This window comes from Adiantum capillus-veneris, chromosome 16 (assembly GCF_014529385.1).
Source record: "Adiantum capillus-veneris isolate H3 chromosome 16, ASM1452938v2, whole genome shotgun sequence".
Lineage (NCBI taxonomy): Eukaryota > Viridiplantae > Streptophyta > Polypodiopsida > Polypodiales > Pteridaceae > Adiantum > Adiantum capillus-veneris.
The window spans coordinates 25,615,442-25,636,165 of record NC_140946.1 but is presented as its reverse complement, the minus strand read 5'-3'; the positions used below and the strand labels follow the sequence as shown (position 1 = coordinate 25,636,165).

The 20,724-nt window shown below is 38.9% G+C and overlaps 1 pseudogene; it reads right to left on the bottom strand.

Moving 5' to 3' along the window:
* Positions 1 to 11,179: 11,179 nt before the first annotated feature.
* On the bottom strand, positions 11,180 to 13,295 carry LOC147438733 (uncharacterized; annotated as a pseudogene).
* Positions 13,296 to 20,724: the final 7,429 nt, after the last annotated feature.

The following is a 20,724-nucleotide window of genomic DNA, read 5'->3' as shown; positions in this document are numbered from 1 at the left end:
TCCAAAACTGCTAGTATGTGTCTCACTGATTACTTGCATCCTTGCTTGAATAGTTACACATCTTCTCAACACTCCATCAATGCCCACTTTGTATAAAGATACAACTATGATAGTAAATTTTAGACTTCTAATAATGAGAGCCTTCCTATTGGATTGACACTAGTTTTTTGGTAATCAATTATATTATAGGAAATCATACACGTCTTGCCACTTTGGATCTAGTTCCTCAATTGTCATCGTCTCAAATAATTCAGCATCTATTGGTTCATCTCTCAAGGATGTCAATGAGATACTTATCGTATTTCTAGATAGGAAACCTACACTGTGGTGAGTCTTGCTAGGCTTATGGAAGATCTTGAAATCAAATTCCATCCATTTGATCAATCTTCCTTGGATGACAACCTTATTGATGAGATTAAGTAAAGCCTAATGATCAACATAGAAATGAAATAGATTCCCTAACATATAATTTTTGAACTTTGTGGCACTGAGTATCATTCTTGATGCTTCTCTTTTTGTGGGTGAATACATTTGCTCTGCCTTGCTGAACGTGTGACTGGCAAAGTATACTCGATAGTCAAATTTTCCATTGGGTTGGCCCAAATGAGCTCCCATTGCCATGAAAGTAGCATCTTCATAGATATGAAAAATAATATCCCAGTTTGGTTGGAAAATAATTTTAAGAGACTTGAAAATGGCTTCACATTCAACAGTCGACATAAAATTAAATCATTTTTGGGATAATTCATAGAATTTAATGTCCTTGGTTGCAAACATATGAATGAACCCTTGACAGAAATTGATGTACTTGAGAGACGAGCTGAGTTTAGATACATTCGTTGGTGCTATGGCCTACTACAAACTCTGGATCTTGTCTTAGCCATCTCAATGACATTTCTGCATGATACGTCCTAGTAGGTGTCCCTTCCAGATGATGAATACACTACAAGACATCAATTAATTACCGACGCCTGATTACCGATGTCATTGGTGGGCGTTGATATATGCACTGTTAAAATTGGAGGGAGACCCAATTTTCTAAAAAGTCAAAATTTAAAATTATGATGCCTATATTGATGCATATACCAACATGTACACGGACGCACATTTTGATGTCTATATCAACCCATATATGGATGCGCATTTCGACGCATATACGGACACACATTCCAATGCTTATATCAATGCCCACCTATAAAATAGAGCACGTGTGTTTATTTCTATGTTTTCACCCCATGTTTTCTCTTCTTCTCCTTGATCCTTTGGTGCCAATCTCCACCATAACTCCATATCTACAATGTTGGGGCTTACCCGACTTTGGATTTCCACTCACGCACCCTCTTGCAACAAAAAGGTAAGTGTTGTTTTTGAGGTTTATTAGAGATTGATTGTGTATTTGTGTGTGTGTGTGTGTGTTTTCTTGAACTTTTTGTGGCAATCTCTCAAGCTCTTTATGCTCTCATAAGCCAAATGTGAGTGCTCTATCTTTTTCTTTTCCTGTACACACGCGCGCACACACACACACACACACACACACACAATCACACACACATGCAAATAAACACATAAATAAATATACATACATATATTTGCACATAATTAAACACACTACACACACATATTTTCAAATAAAATATTAAAATTAATGAAAAAATAAATTAAATTTGTCATCTTTAAATTTTGACTAAACATTATCATATACAGACAAATATATCAAAATCTGTTTATCATAAATATTTAATTAAAAAAAATTGTTGCGTTGTTTTGGTTTAGATTTATTTATACTTAATTATTTTATATTTGTGCAATTTTATTTAAAGCTTATGCAATACTTTTAGGTTGTGACCTATCGTAGGTCAAATTGTTAATTATGTTAGCAATCTATGGTAATCAAATACAAAGTAGTTGTAAATATTAGTGTTAGGATGCTTTATGTTAGAGATCGATATAGGTTTAGGTTATAGTGTTAGGATTTACTTTGACCATCTTCGTCCATTTTAGAACTTGCTATTTAGGTTAGATTATTAGGGTTTGGTCGTCTTAATCCTTTTAAAACTTACTGTTTAGGTTACATTATTAAGGTTTGGCCATTTTAATCTGTTTGGCCATCTTATAGTACTAGTTTGATTGTTAGGAGTTAACCATGTAAAGATGGCTAAAGTTAGCTTTTGGTTGCATTAATTTGACTATTTGAATCCGTTAAGGGCTAGCGGTTCAGGGTTAGCAGCTTTGGTTTGGCCGCTAATAGTTGGGGGTCCATGTTAGATCGCGTAGGATAAAGTGGCTTTTGGTTTGGCCGCTAGGAGTTGGTGGTCCGTGTTAGATCGCTTAGGGTAGAGTGGCTTTTGGTTTGTTGGCCACTAGGAGTTGACGGTCCGTGTTAGATCGCCTAGGGTAAAGAGGTTTTTGGTTTGGCCGCTAGGAGTTGGCCTTGTAAAGGCGCTTAAGGCTGGCCATGTAAAGGCACTCTAATCGATTTAGGATCACTTTAATTCAGCCATTTCAGTTTGCTTAGATCTAACTAATTGGAGTTAGTAGCTTATGGTTTTGCCATCTCAATCCGCTTATATTAGGGTTGGTCATGTAAAGGCGATTAGGGTTGGCCGACCTAAGCTGACTTAGGATCGTATAAATTTGTCCATTTCACTCCGCTTATGGCTAGCTACTTATTAGTGTTAGTGGTTCTTGGTTTACACGCTAATAGTTGAACATGTTTAGTTGTTTAGGGCTGGCCGTGTTTGGCCGCTTAAGGTTATCTGCTCTAAATCCACTTAGCGTCGCATTAGTTTATCCATTTCAATCCACTTAGGGTAAGCAGCTTATGGTTTCAACTCTTCTTGGTTAAGATGTTTCAGTGCGCTTAGGGCTAGCCTCTCGAGGTTAACGGCTTTTGGTTTGGCCTCTCTAAATTGGCTTAGTGTTACATTAGTTTATCCATTTCAATCCGCTTAGGGTTAGCGGCTTTTGGTTTGGACGCTAAGAGTTGGCCTTGTAAAAGCACTTAGGGCTTGCAATGTAAATACGCTTTAGTCTACTCAAATCTAACTAATTGGTGTTAGTCGCTTAGGGTTAGTCGTGTTTGGCCGCTTAGAATTGGCCTCTTAAGGTTATCCACTCTGAAGCATCTTAGTTTTGCATTAGTTTAGCCATTTCAATTTGCTTAGGGATAGTTGCTTATGATTTTTGCTTTTCTTGGTTTGGCCATTTCACTCCGCTTAGGGCTAGCCGCTTAGAGTGTTAGAGTGTTAGGGTTTGTCCTCCTCTACATGCATTGTCATGTAGATGTGGGTGTGTACTTATGTCACACCCAAAAATATAGACATTGACCAGTAAAGACAAAAGTATAACATGGTGGTCCTGATCTCCGTGCACCTCTAGACTGAGGTGTGCCAAGATTGGGCCTGGATAGAGAATATGAGATAGTTTACGCTATGCTAATGTAGAAACTTTGAAGGGCTAGCGGCTTCTGGTTCGATCAATTACAATTGTCCATGCGTGGACGCTTATGGTGGATGATCTCAGTATGTTTAGGGATAGCTAGACATTTGTTCAAATTTATGTGTTTAATTTTATTCCATATTTACAATGGTGCCAAAAATTTTGTTCTTTGTACAACTTTGACAATGCTTAACCTACAATCTATTTATCGATAGGCTCGACACAAGTATCACAAATCTTATCAGGTAGATATATATATGACATACTAATTTACCCAAAAAGCCAAATTTCTTGTTTAAATTATTTAAGTGGTATTGACAGGTTGCTCAACAAGTAGATTTTTCCAGAAGGTCATATGCCCCCTACACCTGACGTGCTACCATACAGCTTCTTACGAACTTGGGGATGGATTAAAATTCATGCATGTCCTAATGATTGTGTACTCTTTCAAAATGAGTATGAGTATTTGGAACAATGTTCCAAATGCGGATCAAATACGTATAGAGAGGACACACAAGGGAAATTTATCCTTGCAAAGATTCTACAATACTTTCCAATCATTCCAAGAATAAAGAGCATGTTCAAGTGCAAGTATATAGCAGCTTTGATGACATGGCATCAAAACTCTATATCCACAAATGATGTGATGTGGGTGCCTGTTGATCCTCTTGCATGGAAGCACATAGAGGAAAGATGGCTTGCATTTAAGGAAGAACCTCGTTGTGTCCGTTTTGGTTTAGCAATGGATGGAGTGGACACATTTGGAATTTAGAGTTTCTCATGGAGCACATGGCCTATTTGCATGGTGAACTATAATCTTTTAGCGTGGTTGGCTATCAAGAAGGGTCATTTGTTATTGTCACTAATTATTACAGGGAAGAACAAGATAAAGAACATGGATGTTTATCTGGCACCTCTTATAGACGAGCTTCAAATCTTGTGGGTAGGGATTGATGTGGTTGACATGTCCCAACCGGTTGATCGATATGCCCATGTGAAAGGCATTCTCAAGTGGACCATGAACGATTGGACAAGATTTAGTGAGTGTTCAGGTAAGTACTTTGAAAGCCATATCTATATGCATTCTACAGGTGGTGCTTGGTCAATGCTTGATGCTTTTTTGTTTTTTCTTTTTTATTTTAAGGTTTGAGCTACTCGAGCAATCATCCATGTCTACTATGTGGTCCTCAACTTGACTTCTTTGGGCAAGTTAATTTACAACAAGGATGGACAATTTTTGCCAGAAGGACATGAGCAACAAGTGAAGAATACCATATCTATATTCAAGACTCGTACTGGGTGCATGTGATGCTTGAAAATAGCTTTTACTAGAGATGAAAAACTAAGTGGTCTTAAGTCTCGTGATTGGCATAAATCTTTACAATTGATCTTACCAATTGCCATCAAAGACTGCCTGACAAATGACATTAGAAACACAATTTATAAGATTAATGAGTTAGTGCATGGGATCTTATCAAAAGATATCAGAAGAGATAACATTAATATAGCTTGCTTAAATGCTACGGAGGAAGTGTATATGGTGGAGAAGCATTTTCCAGTAAACATTCTTACTATCTAAATGCATTTACTTGTGCATGTGGTTGATGAAGTTGCAGTAGTTGGGATGGTCCATTACATGTGAATGTTCTTCTTGGAGAGATTCATGAAGACTTTAAAAGGGTTTGTTTGTCAAAGGGCTTGCCTCGGGGGTAGCATAGCTGAAGGATGTCTTGTGAGTCTCTTGTTTTTATTAGTGAGTTCTTGGGTTCAATTGACCCAGAGATGCTCTACATGTGGACTTTTGAGACAAACGCAAGGGTAATCGAGGAGGAGCCATAGGGACGGGATATCACAAGGAAGATGGATGTCAAAATGTATGAAAAGGTTATGAGATTTTGTCTCCTCAACAAAGTGGATTGAGAATTATGAATTAGAAAAGCAACAATGTTTGACTGATCGCATGCAAATTAAGCGCAATTGTGCCACCAGATCATCTTAAGAGACTGTTAGAGTTTTCTACTGGATGCTGGCTAGATGCAACAATTTTTTAGGCAAAGCAAAATGGAGTATCGAGGGGATGCGATTGGCATGTATATATTGTACCTACAGTCTTTTATTTTTAACCACATGAAAATATTTTTAACCATTATTTATTTGTAACCACATGTCGTTCAGGTGGCGGCGGCTGTTGTGGGAGTGGTGCTACCGATGTGTCCACACAATTGAGAGAGCATCCACCTCTCTCTTCAGTAGATAGTACACCACTTAGCACACCATGTACACCTTGGGGATCACATGAGTTTGATCGTAGCAAGGTGTATAAAACCAAGTATGTGAGACCAGTTATAGATAGGGTTGAAAAGGCCACGCAATAGAGGCTCGACAGAAAGTACATGCCATCAAATGGATACGACCCAGTCTCCAATGACTGGATCCTGGACGTGGCTATTGCAACAATGTCACATCGTCAATCAGAGGCACGAGATAGATACAAGAATAATGAGCCAAAGCCGGCATGGTTGGATACAAAGGAGTGGACATGGATCATGTAAGAGGCGCAAGAGCGTCATGATAGGTTCTAATAGCAACAAGATGAAACCAAAATATGTCTGGAGTCTGTAGGATCATCTCATCTTGGGAGTGGAGGCTACGAGACTCTTAGACATGAGTTTGTAAGTGTCATACCCTATTTAAATAGAGTATGTATATATGTTTTTCTAATGTTTATTTTATGGCTAAGTGTTTATATTACAAGAACTTGCTATGAAGCATTCTCCGATATGTCAAGAAAAAATATGAATTCAAGCATGGGTTATCGGCTCATCTCTACGAGATTCAGGAATAGGGAGAGGTCATCAACTGGGAGGCATTACCTTAACGAGTATGGTTTATGTATATGTTTTCATCAAGTATAGTTCATGTACAACTAGTTATGGTTATTCTTTTGATTCATGTATACTTAGACGTCGATTGTGATTCTCGTTATATTCATATATGCTTAGTTTTGGTTTTGGCTATGACTATGAAAATTGTTATGGTCTTAATCATGACCATGGTTATGGAATTGTTATTTGGTTATGATTTTGAAAATTTGTTATGGTTATGGTTTCAAAATCGTGTGATGGTTATGGTTATGATTCCGAAATTATGTTATGGCTATGGTTATGGTTATGGTTTTGGAGTCATGTGATAGTCATAGTTATTGAATTCCTCTTTAATTATGGTTTTGGAATTGTGTTATGGTTATGATTTTGGAATCATGTTATGTTTATGGTTTTGGGATCCACTTAAGGTTATGGTTATGGTTTTGCAGTCATGTTATGAACATGGTTATGAAATTTCTCTGAGGTTATGTGGTATCATGTTATGATCATGGATATGGAATTTATCTTTGGTTATGGTTTTGAAATCATGCTATGGTTATAGTTATGGTTATGGTTTTGGAATCATGTTATGGTCATGGATATGGAATTTCTCTTTGGTTATGGTTTTGGAATCATGCTATGGTTATGGTTATGGTTATGGTTTTGAAAGATTATGACAATAATGGTTATGGTTTTGGAATCATGTCATGGTTATGGTTATGGTTAAAGAATCTGGTTTTGATTTTGGAATTCATATATGGTTATGGTTCGCCATTTTTGTGATGGTTATGATTTGTGAATCTTGTTATGGTTACGGTTTGTGAATTTTGTCATAGTTATAGCTCTAAAATCTTGTTATGGCAATGGCTACATTGTCAATATGTACTTACACGTCTGCTAAATTTTCAGGCAAAATGAAGGTGGAGTGCGGTTGCTTTTGCACTCTTCTCTTTGAGCAGAGAGGGCTAGTTTTTTGGTGATGATGTACATGTAGCACTAGTTGCTAGCGCTCTCTGCTCTTTTTTTTTTTGCACATTTTGGCATCGATATATGCATCTCAATATGGGTCGGTATACTCGACTTAATATAGATCGAATGATAGGAGTCCGTATTTTCATTGCCTATATCAACACCTTATATGCTGGCATTTATTTTGATGCTACAATATCGACAGTTATACCAACATCCATACCGATAATTGGGGATTTTAAAAGCACTTTATTTCCATTGGTATAGGTGCCGGTATGCGTACAACATGTTGTAATGATATTGACTTAAATGGATTTAGAAAGATCCTCTTCTCTTTGCATCTTTCGAATACCACCTTTGAAGTTGCCAGGAACTTATACAAGAACTCACTGAAGATCTCCATCATACTTTTTGAACGGTTACTAGAGCATTACATAACACCAAATGGCATAACCAAATACATTAAAGCTCCCATTCAATAATGAATATTGTTTTTGCTCAATGTTTTGGTGCTATCTTCCATTGCACCCATCCATAAAACTATACATTTCATGTCCAGCTATCTCATCCAACATCATGTTTATGAAGGGTAATGGAATGGGTCTTTAATAATCTAAGAATTGAGTTTCTTGTAATAAACACATATACTGAGTTTTTTGTTCTTCTTCCAAATTAGCACAATGGAGAATATCTAGTCATTGCTTGTTGCTTCAATGACGAACCCCACATTTATTAGGTTGTCAAATTTTTCCTTAACCTTCTTTACATAATTTGAATTCATCCTATATCTCTAGAGTTGTACTGGTCGTGCATCTGATTTCAATGGTATTTGATGTTGGCACACCTCTACGTTGACACCTTTCATATCCGTATGTTCCCAAGAAAAGACATCCAGATATTTCTAAAATAGTTTCTTGGCTTTTTCTTTGATCTCTGGTTTCAAATGCTCATTAATCTTTATTACCTTCTTAGGATCTAACTTTGAACCCAAATTCCATTCTTCTATTTCTTGATCATCTGATAATAAACAGTTTGACATTCCACCCTCTTTCCATCTAGCTAGTGATTCACTTTTTTTTTTGTGTGTATGCCTACTACATATTCATTGTAAGGGTTATTTGTACTAGATGAAGACTTATCTTACTCAACTAGTACCCTATTGCATTCCAGTGCATGTGAATTCTGCTGCATGTTTTCCATGTCCTCTCCATTTGGTCTGGTTTCCCTAGTTGTCTAGCTTTCACCTTCTCTTGAAGGCCTTCTGTGTACATTAGATGTTCCTTTTCCTTGGATGACCTCAGTAAAGTTATTTGGGTATTGTTATCTTTTTTGTTCTATCCTCTACTGCAAAAGAATTTAATTCAAATCTATTTAAGCTACACGAAAGATATTGATTGATGCTAACATCCATTCTATCTTTTTGGTCTTGGACATACTTCCTACATAACTCCTCTAGGTGCATTGCTCTTTTCCAAATTTTGATGTTACTGGTTTTGATCTAAATTCTTCTATTGGGCCCTTGTATGGTCAATCTCTGGTCTACATAATCATGTGTAGATCTTGCACTTCTTAGCTAGGGCCTTCCTAATAGCATGATGTACGCAACCTAGACATCTAGAACCACAAAACTAGTCTTAAATTTTTTTGATCTGACTCTAATCTAAAGGTTCTTGATCAAACCACTGGCTTGGAAAATCCTTTGGTTTGTCATCCTAATTCTAAAAAGAGTAGGTTTCATCTTATGAATCCCTAGTCTTTGCCTTGCATGCTCCCCCAAAATATTGACTTCAACACCACTATCTAGAATGACCGTGACAGTGGTTCCCATTGCTTTCTGACCTTGTAATCAATCTGAATGAGTGGTACTTTAATTTCATATAGATCGATTACCATTGCATCTAACTCTCTCTTCCTCTATCTTTGATGAAATTGGCAGCTTTAGATAACGTTCTTCTAATATCATCGGGTTTAAATAGTTAGCTTCTAGATTTTCTGACATACTTTGACATATATCTCATCTTGTTTGTTCCATAAACTGCTATCTAAGCTGGATGACCTCCCCTCTGGAAAACTTAGTGCTGTGACTTTGTTTGCCTCCTATGTGTCTTAGCTAATGGATCCTTCTATGGAGATTCAAATTGTTGCTACTAAATGTTTCTTGTCTCTAGATCTTGTGTATCAGCTTCCCTGAAGTCCACCTTGAATTGCCGTACCTCTTTCTCAGGATGCTCCTCTGAGCCTTTTGTTGGTTGTTAGTTTCTACTACAACACTTTCCTTACCAGATTCAAAACCTGGAATTTCCACTTTCAGATCTTTCAAAGTTTTAAGTGAAAGTCTTTGAATGGTTTTGGTCTGTGAGAATTCTATCCTCTCTGGATTCCCTTGCTCAAGATCCTAAGTGATATGAGCTATGAGCTCCCTCTTCTTCTGCCACTCATCCACTTCTTTGGCCTTTCAGAAGCTCTCTGTTTCTCACACTTTTGATCCTCTTTACTTTGCTTCATTTGTCTGGATGGCTCATCTAGTAATTCCTTGATGACAACACTAGCACTCCTACTGATCATGCACATTGAAGGTGGGAGATCATCCTTCTTCGATCTTGAATCATCCTTGGTGGTGTCACATTTATGGTCTTCATGATTTTCATCAATATCCTCTTCATCTTCATCTTGACTTGGTCTCAACTAGTCCAAAAGTACTTGGTTGGCCAAGGCGTTGAGGAATGTGGAGCTCTTGTCCTCCAAATCTTCCTTTATGGTTGCCACCAAATTTTGTAGTTCTTCTAGGTGGAGGGTAAGGTTTCCTTTCGAATTATGTCAACTAGAGACTAGTAAAGATATTTTTCCATTATGGATTGCTTTAGCACACTATGTACTTCTTTCACACTTTCATTAAACCACTTGCTTTTAGTCCAGCAAGGACTTGTGTTCTGTGAGCTCTTTGGTTAGTTTCCAATGCTCAATACCTTGCAAATGGCTTCTTCTTAGTGCAATTAAACGATGAGACGATAGTGGCCAAAGTTTTAGCCAAGAGCCCACTATTTCTCAATCGGTCAATAGTGTGCGTGCTCCCTTGGAATCCCCCATTTGAATCCCTTGATGCATTCAATGATATGTGTTAGGTGTGGGTGGAAATTTTTAAGCTCGTGACTGAGAAGCAACTTGAAAGACCTGGAAGCAACCCTTGGTACCCATTTGTTTGTACCACCAAGAAAAGTAGTATGTATCGCCACCAATAAGGTGTGTATATGGTGGGATCTCAGAAGGCCCCAACCCAAGAATCTAGTTGTGAATGTGGGGGGTGGTCTTAAGGTAATTTCTCTGAACTTTGGCACCTTCTTTGGTGCTTGCTTTAAGTGTAACAAATTTGGGCACTTTGCAAGGTCGTGTCCATCTACCTTGGTCATGGCCCCATGCCTGATAGATGGTGAAAAAGTCATGCTTGCAACACTCCAAATGAATATTGAAGCAACAACTCCTCCACTGAATATTAATGAAAAGACACGAGAAGACATGTTGCCTAATACAAGAAAGAAAAACCTAGAAAATTCAAAGAAGCCTACCAAAGACCATCATAGCAATGCAAAGGCCACTCCTAGATAGTGCTTCCACCGCCCAAAAAATACGACTTCCCCAATGTTTCAAAAGATTGTTTTTTCACCCACATTTAGAAAGTTGAAGTAAGATAGCAATTCTCTAATATATCATGTAAGTGGCTCAAATCCCAAGTGCGAGTGGCTGGGGGAATGAAAGAAGCCAGGCAAGATATTCCTAAAACTCCCTTCCTCTATAATAATATCTTTGAGGCTCTTTGGGAAGCCAACCCGGAAAATCTCATGGAAATTGAGGGGAGTGGGAGAAGACCAATGGAGGAGGACAATTGGAAAGAGGGCATGGAAAAGGAGTTTCTAGAGGTATAGAAGGTTGTATCCCTCTCTTAGTAGTGGAAGAGTTTTTTCTCCAATCATGGAACGTGAAGGGGCATAAAACCCAAAAGAAAAGATCAAAGCCTCAGTAGACGTGTCGGCATCGCCAACCACATGCCTTTGATCATGAGGTCTATCCAAATGCATTCCTTCTAGAGGTGTAGGCATATCTGAGCGACTGATATGATCCATAGTAGAATGGTCATGAAGACGTTCGTCCGACAAAGGTGAGTTGCTAGTTTGGTATTCAAGATCCAAAGCCTGCAAGATTGATGTGAATTGTTGAGGTTGATTGATAGAATAATTGGGATCCAAAGCATGTTTAGTTGATGTTGATTGGTTTGTGGTGAAAACAAAATACCACATGCCCCCTTTTCTCAACTCCCTTTGAAACCATGCTTCTTGATGCAACTCTCTCCATTGCGGTTTATTCAGATGCAATTGAACTAATCTCATCGTGATTCTCCCTAGCTTCCTTCTTCTATTGTTTGATAATTGCTTGTGCCTTGCCTTTCTTTGTATTGTCCAAAGGATGTAGAATCTTTTGTTGTCAAAAAAGGCAAGGAAATCAACTTTTGGGCTATCCAAGAGCATCACCTCAATGCTACAAGAAAAAGAAAGCGAGCAGTGGAGAAGAAGCTAGTCTTCCATGGAGAAGGAGCTGATGGGTAGAGTGGCATCCTCACTATCATGGACATGGATCTAGAGCCAAAGGTGGCGTTCAATCATCCCTCTGGGAGAGATCTAGGCAAGTGAGCAAATCATCATATTACCATGATGAACATATATGGACCTTATTTGGCAAAGGAAAGAGCAAAGCTATGGGAGCACGTGAAAGGAAGCCATGTTGAAGGGGAATGGCTCATGGTGGGATGCTTTAATATGGTGGAGAAGAGAAAGGAAAGAACATGATCACTAAACATGTTATCTTGATCCAAAATATCCACATGCCTAAGCTTATGTGAGAAGTGGGCATTAGTGGACATGTGGGAGGTGGGCCCTTGGAATAGCAGCCAGGGCTCATGTACACCAATTTACAATATGCCGGCATGCCATCTCGGCTAGAGCAATGCTACTGCTCTAATAAAGCCAAGTGGATCTACCATCATTGCTTGAAAGAAAGGTAATGATTTCACAGGGCTTGTCAGATACTTGTTGTTAAGCATCAAATAAGAAAAAGTCAAAGGAGGAGATCATAGGCCCCAAGGGTTTAAGAAGTCACTTACAATAGGGGCTCACCTATTTAAAAGCCCTCTCTTCATAATCTTGGCCTTGAAAGCTATGAGCAATCTTTGTAAAGATGTGGATTTGGCAAGCCCTAGGACTTGGGATATATTCGCTAAGAACATTCAAAAAGCAATCAAAACTGCAGGCCTCAGAAGCAAGAAAAACTACAAGGAGCACCTGAAGCAGCTCGCTAACAAAGTAGAGCTACTAACCTTTAAAAAAACACGAAGGGTCGGCCTCTAAAGCTGAGCATTAAAGATGGCTTGAAGCTAAGTGTGAATTGACTAAACAACAACTCGAGGAGGTGAGAAAGGCTAGAATATTATCTAAAGAAACCTTCCTCTAGCCGGAGGAGGCTAATCAAACTCACTTCTTCAGGTCCCTCAAAGTCAAGAGAAGTATAATGACATATTTGTTGTATGCATAATGGGATGTGCAATATCATCCGTAGTTTCTACATAACCAATATTTTGTAAAGTGTGCATTTCCTTGAACCACTCACCATGACTGGTCATGTGATTTGATGCACCAAAATCCACATACCATACATTATCACTAGATTTTTTCACATTTGTAGACATAGTGTTCGACATGTGTTGCACCACAAATAGCCTCTCAGGGTCATCTACATTCCTGCTAGTAGTTACATAATTATTTTGATGTCTCTTGTCTAGACAATCACGTTCAAATTGACCATGTCTTCCATAACCCCAACATTCTACATTTTCGTGTTGATCTATAATATTACATCAAGGCCCTCTTTAGCATGTATAGAAACTGATCTATATTTACTTTTCTCTACATTATCAATGGCCAAAAGAATTGAATATATGCCATAACAATAGCTTGTACAATCTGTAAATGTGATCATTCGCTATAGAGATGGTTATTATTCCATGTTATTATTTCATAAGGCCATGGTGTGTTTTCATGATGATTAGAAATCATTTGTACTGATCGTTTATTAATGAGATTGATTATTATTCCATAGAGTTATTTCATGAGGCCATGATATGTTTTCATGATGATTATAAATTGTTTGCACTGATCAAGAGAACACAGATAAAGAAACAACAATAAACAAAGGAAGCAGCTTAACAAAGGTAATAACTTTGCTTAACATTAATAAAAATCAAAAGAACATATATTATATTTTCAATAAATATATAAAAAAGAAAACAATGATTTATAATCAATAAATCAGTAAATGATTAATAAAGAATAAATTACTTTAAAATTTTACTATATGGGCTTATAAAATAATTGCAAAACCATAGCCCTCAGGATCTCTCCCCTTCTGAACAAGGTCATTACTCCACACTGGCATGGCTTTATCAAGGGAAAGTCAATCTATTATAACATTCTGGCAACAATGATCAACATAGAGTATGCAACATTCACTAAGCACGAGTGCATTATGATGCAACTAGATTTAGATAAAGCTTATTAGAGGATCACATGGTTGCTCATTGAAGATGTCATGAAATTGTTGGGCTTTGGGCTGCGGATGTGTTGTTTGGTCAGCACCCTTGGTGTTAATTGCCAATTCGAGCTCTTGTTCAATGAGAGAATCGTGGGTACATTTGAAGTCAAAAGATCAACCAAGCAAGGCTGCCCACTAGCTCCTCTATTGTTTGTCATTTAATCTCATCCTTTGGTGATGTTGAGCGGACAACCGCACCTATACATTTTTGCTCACACTCATGTTTTTGTAAACAGTTATTGTAATAAACACTTATTTGTAATAAATGTCTTTCCGACATTTCATTTTTTTCATGGAGCCGATTCATTGTAATTAGCGGGACTCAATTGAGTTTCCAACTTGTATTCCCCAAGTAGTTTCACCTGCTTATGTAATTAGATTAGAGATGTTTTCACACCTCCAAGGCTGAGGTATAAGAGCCAATTTTTGTAAACGTAAGGACACAATTTTGAATCATTAATCAAGGTGAGTTTTTGAGCGCCGTGACTATGTTTGAGAGAGAGTGTGTGAGAGAGAGTCTATCCTCTTGCGACGCGAGCTACGGAGCCACCATTGGAGAAGCCACACTGCCATTGTGTTAGCAACGGCGAGAGCTACTCACCGATACCAAGTGTGCGCACATTCGGCTTCTACGCGAGGTGAGCTCCCACGAGCTTCTATGTGAGTTTTCTCCCTACCTATGTGTCAGAATTAAGTGTGTCATATATCTATAGAACCACAACGAGTAGGGCTACACATTAGTACCATCGGAGTCGAGATTCAGTCACCTGTATTTTTTGGCCTGTCCTCATACGCGTTTACCGCACGGAGTGGTTACAGGTTGAGATTGTATTGTAGATTCATAGGGTATTGTCCTTACCTAGTGTAGAGACCCCCCTTTGAGTTTGAGGCTGATTCGATGACTCTAGATCATGTTTCGGATAGCATTTTTTCATAGTATGGATTTCAGCCACTTGTGTATTTGAGAACTTAGATTTGATTTCCTTGGTAGTGATTGTCATTAGAAGGTCGAGTAGGTGATTTGACACCCACCTATTTGTTTCCATGCGCATGCGGGTCAAGCTCCGTCCTCGTCTGACATTCTTGTTTGTCAGTTGAGTTCTCACTATCATAGCCACCGCTAGCGGCGTAACCGCCACAACATTTGGCGCCGCTGCCGGGGACGAGAGCCCTAAGTAGGTGACCTTAGAAAAATCCTACGAGATTATTTGTTTTGTTACTTTGTATATTTTAGTTAGAAAGGTCTAGGAGTGGTGGACTCCGAGGATCTTTGAGAGGTACTAGGAAACTTGTGGTATTCCTGGGTCTTTCGTGTTTGACAGTTTTTTAGTTTAGATTAGATTGATTTTTGTTGGTGTTGAGTGGTTGTTGAGATTGAGGTATTTACTAGTCCGTGTGTGGCAGTGAATCTCCTTATACTAACAATTGCAAAAACCCATTTTATGATTAGAAGTAGCTTAGGTAGGACTTGATTTGATCCTGATCTAGAGCTATTAATCAGTGATTTATTTGCTTGATGTGTTTGTTTGCATGTTAGATCACTAAACCGTTGATTTGGTAGTGAAACTTGCATAAACAAAGTTCAAAGAAATTTTATGTGAGACTGAGTGTTGCTGAGAACTTAGGAGAGCTCTTGGAAGAGTTCTATGTTGAAAAACTGGAATTCTGCAACTTTAGACATCATACGCATAGGATGTCTTAGGGGCTAAACAGAGACCAAAACAAAAAATTTAACATTACCAGAGTGTTTAGAAGGGGGGTTTTACCCTAAGATCAACATAAAACAAGCGCTTTAACACTTCTAGAAACTCAAAATACCAAGTCAAGAGTGTAAAAAACGCAAAGAATAGGAAAATTTGATTCAGAGCTTAATTTTGCATTCAGACTTGATAAAACACTTGAAACTCAAAGATAAACACTTGAGAAGGCTTAAAATTGAAAACTGGCAAAATCAGGGAAAAAAGACATCGTACGCGTATAATGTCTTTTGGCACTTACTAAAGTGATTTTTCAAATTTGACTTGACAACATTGTTACAAACACTGTGAAAGCTTAAATATTGAATCTTGACCAAAATTGAGCAAAAAGACATCATACGCGTATGATGTCTCTAACCTAATTTTGGGCATATTCTGATATTTTGCTAACACAGATCCTTTGTACTAGTTGTTTAGAGCTTGTATTTCAAGTTTCATGTCATTTGGATCACATTTGACCTCAAGTAAGTCAAAAATCAGGAAATTGCCAAGAAAAGCCTAATCTGGCCAGAACTTGCACAAAGAGAGTTCAAATTGAATTTTGTGAGTCGACAAAGTATAAGGGTGCCACTGGGAGTGAGCAAAGCAAAAATATCCAAAATCTGTGAAAAAAGACATAATACGCGTATAATGTCTTTTTGAGCAAATCTGATACAAAATTTTCACTTGAGGTAACAGAAGTCTTCCAACTGACAAAACAAACCATTTGACCAAGTATCATTCAGTTTGTATCACTTTTGATCACAGAGAATTGTGATAAACAAACTGCCGAGACTGAAAAGTTAGATTCCTCTAGGGGGATTGATGAATTTGAGATCCGGTAGATATCTCCAGAATAACCAACCAAGACAAAGAGAACAAGCGAGTGTTATATCAACCGAGGAGAGTGTAAACCAAAGTGTAGTGTGACCGTTAGAGCCGATCCTTGAAGGAAGTATTTCCGATACTTCTTCAGAGAGATCTTACGAGTTTTTACTGAACACTTAGGATACTTGAACTTAAACGAGAGAGAAAACATGACAGCAGGACCATCAAACACTTCAGCCACAATGAAGCTATTGTTCATAAAGTATCAATACGACAATGAGCAAGGTGCCAAGATCTACAGAGATGGTATGGACCGCTATTGTGTAAAGATCTACAGAGATGGTATGGACCGCTGAGTGAGTTCAAGGACTTAGTGCTTGTGAGCTATAGCGGAGATAGGTACCTAGATGACGAAGGTATCATTTACTTGGTAAGTCCTGAATCCTAACATTGTGGACAAGTGGGGATTGATGGGCACAAAAGCCAAAGTAGATGAAGAACCCGAAGAGAAAGCACCAACAATGAGCTTCCCTGATGCGAGGTTAAGGCAAGAAAACGAAACTTCGAGTCAACACTGATAACATCTATGTGGGGCTATACAAATATAATAATGGAGAGCAAGATCTCTATTATAGATGTGAGGAACCCTACGTCAGAGAGTTGGCAGAGCGGAAAAGACTTTATGTCTTTACCTACACAGAGGGATCAGAAACAAAGATTGTCGCATACGACAAGTATGTAAGGAAATACTCGATAATGGATAAAAAGGAGTTGGAAGGATATACATACTTTGGGGGATCACTCCATCATTATTATGTCACTCCTAGCTCACAAAGACTAGCACCTACAAATGTAGTGCCAGACTCTATAGCAACAAGTGGAATAGGAAGAACTCATGTGGATGATTCTTTCAGTCAACCTCAGTATTCTATGCCAAACCCAATGGGAACATTACATTCTAGAGAGTCAATGCCTACGAATCGAGGTAGTGCAGTTCCATTCCCTACACATAGTACAGTAGGTTCGATGTTGCAGCAACACTATCACATTTGCCCCCTAGTAGTAGATTCGTGGCAAGGGAGCCACCTAGAGCAACCCATGAAGTCCATGACGCAAGAGAAAGTTTTAGTCGGGAAGCAATGAGATTGGTGGTAGACAATAGTCGCATGAGACCATTTCAAGTGGCCAAGTGTATGCCCAAGAAGTATAGTGGCTCAGGAGATCCGTATGCACATGTCTCACTCTTTAAGAAAGTCTTAAGAGCTGAGCAGATAACAGATTTCCACACACAATACGAAGGATTTGGTCTTACTTTAGAAGGGACAGCATTGACAAGGTTTCAATCACTAAATGGCAGAGGTTTCCATGACATTGACCATTTGCTGCGAGAGTTTGCTGAGGAATTTTTGAAAAGAGGGATCAAACACAACATGGTATCCCAAATATATGCTTTCAAACAGAAGGAGCAAGAAAAGGTGAAGTAAGCTTCACTTTGCTTCAAACAATACATAGAGAGATGTCCAGTATGGGAATGACCGCAAGATGATAGACTATCTGTCCTCTTTATAGAAGGCCTGAGAAATGACACTCTCAAGAAAGACTTGCACCTGAAAGCTTGTACAAGTTTTGAGCAAGTGACCAGAGAAGCATTGTACTTAGTGGATAACTGTGCGGTTTATGGAGAGGTGACAATGGATACGGATGTCGCATCCAGCAGCTCATCCGTAGCTAGCGACACCACCACTAAGAAGAATTTCCAAACAACAATAGTGCCGAACATGGAACAAATGATAGAGGATGCTAGAAGGAGATTAGCACCATACCCTAAACCAATGCCAAAACTAACAAAATGGTGTGCGATTGAACAAAAATGGACGAATCACTCAACAGAGGAGTGCTATTACAACAAGGGTTATGTGAAGGAGCGTCAGTATGCGCCTCCAGCTCAAATAGCACCACCTCAGGTACATCCAGTACCTCGATACCCAACGGGAAACGTACCAGGACCTATGGGGATAGAAAGACCACAGCCGGTATTGGGGCAACAACCACCTTTACTAGGAGCAAGACCAGTGGGCATTAGATATGCACCCACCCTAGAGAATCAGGAAGAACAAGATTTAGTGCCCGTTCAGACTTATTACGAAGATTCCGGTGCACTCATGGCTCCTACTGTATATTACCCACCTGAAGAACCAAAACAACCAGAACCTTGGAGCATGATGGGAAATGTTGGACCACCAACAACCGCACACGCCTCAGATGAAGAGAGGTATAGCTTGGATGCAAGAACACTTATGTTCATAGCTCATGGAGGGTTGTCAGGCCAAAGACCACCTTATCCACAAAGGGAAAATCAAGGGACACAAAGACCTGCATTAGGACCCTGTTATAAGTGTGGAGGTGACCATTTGATGAATGTTTGTCCACACACAGAGATCATTAGAATAAATACATATTGCAAAGAGTATGGTGTCACTCACTTCATTGAGGATTGTTCAAAGAATCCCAACAAAGTGCAAAAGACGACATTGAATATGCTAGAGTCGATTCCTACTAGCAGTGGGTCTGAAAATGAAACTCTGATACCAACGCAAGTTGTTACTAGAGCTCAAGCGAAGAAAACCACTAGAGAACCAGAGAATGGAAAGTCAGAGACTGAATTGGCTAGTCAAGGACGACGAAGCCGTAGAAACACATGGAAAGCTAGGAAAGCACGCATGAAACTGAAAAAAGAACAGCAAGACGCAATTCTAGCTGAGGAATTAAAACAAACAAAAGACAGATTAGAGAAACTTGAGAGTCAAAACGGAATACGGGAAATGGACTCTGAAAAGTCGAAATTGAAGAGCGTCAAAGAGACAACGAACGTGAGCTCAAGGGGATCAGTGTTAGTCGACAAAGTACACGAACCATTGGACTTACTGATGAGAGCTTACAAAGCAAGATTAAAGATCAACCAAACACAAGAACAACGGTGGTTGACTTATCCAAATGCGGAATTGGAAAAGCAGAGACTCAAAATGTGTCAAAGAATGATCAAGACTGCACACGCCTTGTTAGAACCACCTAGAGAACCAATGAATTGTGGAGCGGAAAACCCAATTCGTCAAGAGACTATCCTCTCACGGGTAGTTGAAAAGCCTAACAGTGCACAAAAGCCTGAAAAAATGCACAGGGATGAACGTATAGTGATGAACACAACAGATCAAGAAATAGAGAGTTTTCATCCTGTGATACAGAAGTCTTACGGAAGAGATGAGGATTACAATGAGTTTTGGAAACAAGTGAGAGAGGCAAACTTTGCAAATGAGCTGAGTTGTCAAGCTAATCAGACTAATGGGGAAAAGGACATTAGGAATCCTCCCATAGAGGATTTTGAGGCAGGATCTCAAGTGGACTTAGATCTGCATTCTTACTGGGGAGATGGAGGCTCTGTTAGAACAGTAGAGAGTAAACCTCATTTGTTGAATACCTTACCTTCATACTTAGGAGAATATGAAGCAAAATCTGAGATTAGAGCGCTTCCCTCACGAGGAATCTCTTCAGAAAAAATATGGACTCGCAAGGATTGATAGAGACTTTGTCAACACCAGTGACATGCACTATCACCCTAGCTGAGCTTTTGAGACTACGACCAAACATGTGGGCAACTGGAGGAAAATGCTTGGAGAAATTTGAGATAAAAGACCCAACTGTAAAACTGCAAGAGGGCATACGAGAGCTGAGTAAGCCACAAAAAAATGCTAAGCCTGTACCTTTGAACAAGGTCGGAGAGTATTGTGAAGGCGAAGAGGGAAATACAACCTTACCAGTTGAATTCCAGGTTAACATGATGGCAATACTTGACAGCGGGGCTGGGGTAGCCATTACTACGAAAGAAATCTGAAAAAAATGGGGAAAACCAGCGATAAGAAAAACAAGGTTGAAACTCCAACTAGCGGACTGACATATGGAGAGACCTTTGGGACTATAAGAGAAAGTCGTTGTGACTTCTTGCGGAATTGAGTACGAGCATACTTTTGCTATTGTTGACTTTGGCAAGGAGAATAACTATGATATTATACTTGGAAGACTGTTCATGAGACAGTTGAAAATGGTCCAGTATTGGGGTTACGACCACATATACTTGAGACATATGGAAACCACTACTCGTGTGAACCTAAAAGACCATAGCTACAAGGATGTGAACCGAACACCAGTTGAAGAGTTTGATTCAGCTACTTTGGCAGGATCAGAGTTACCATCTTGGT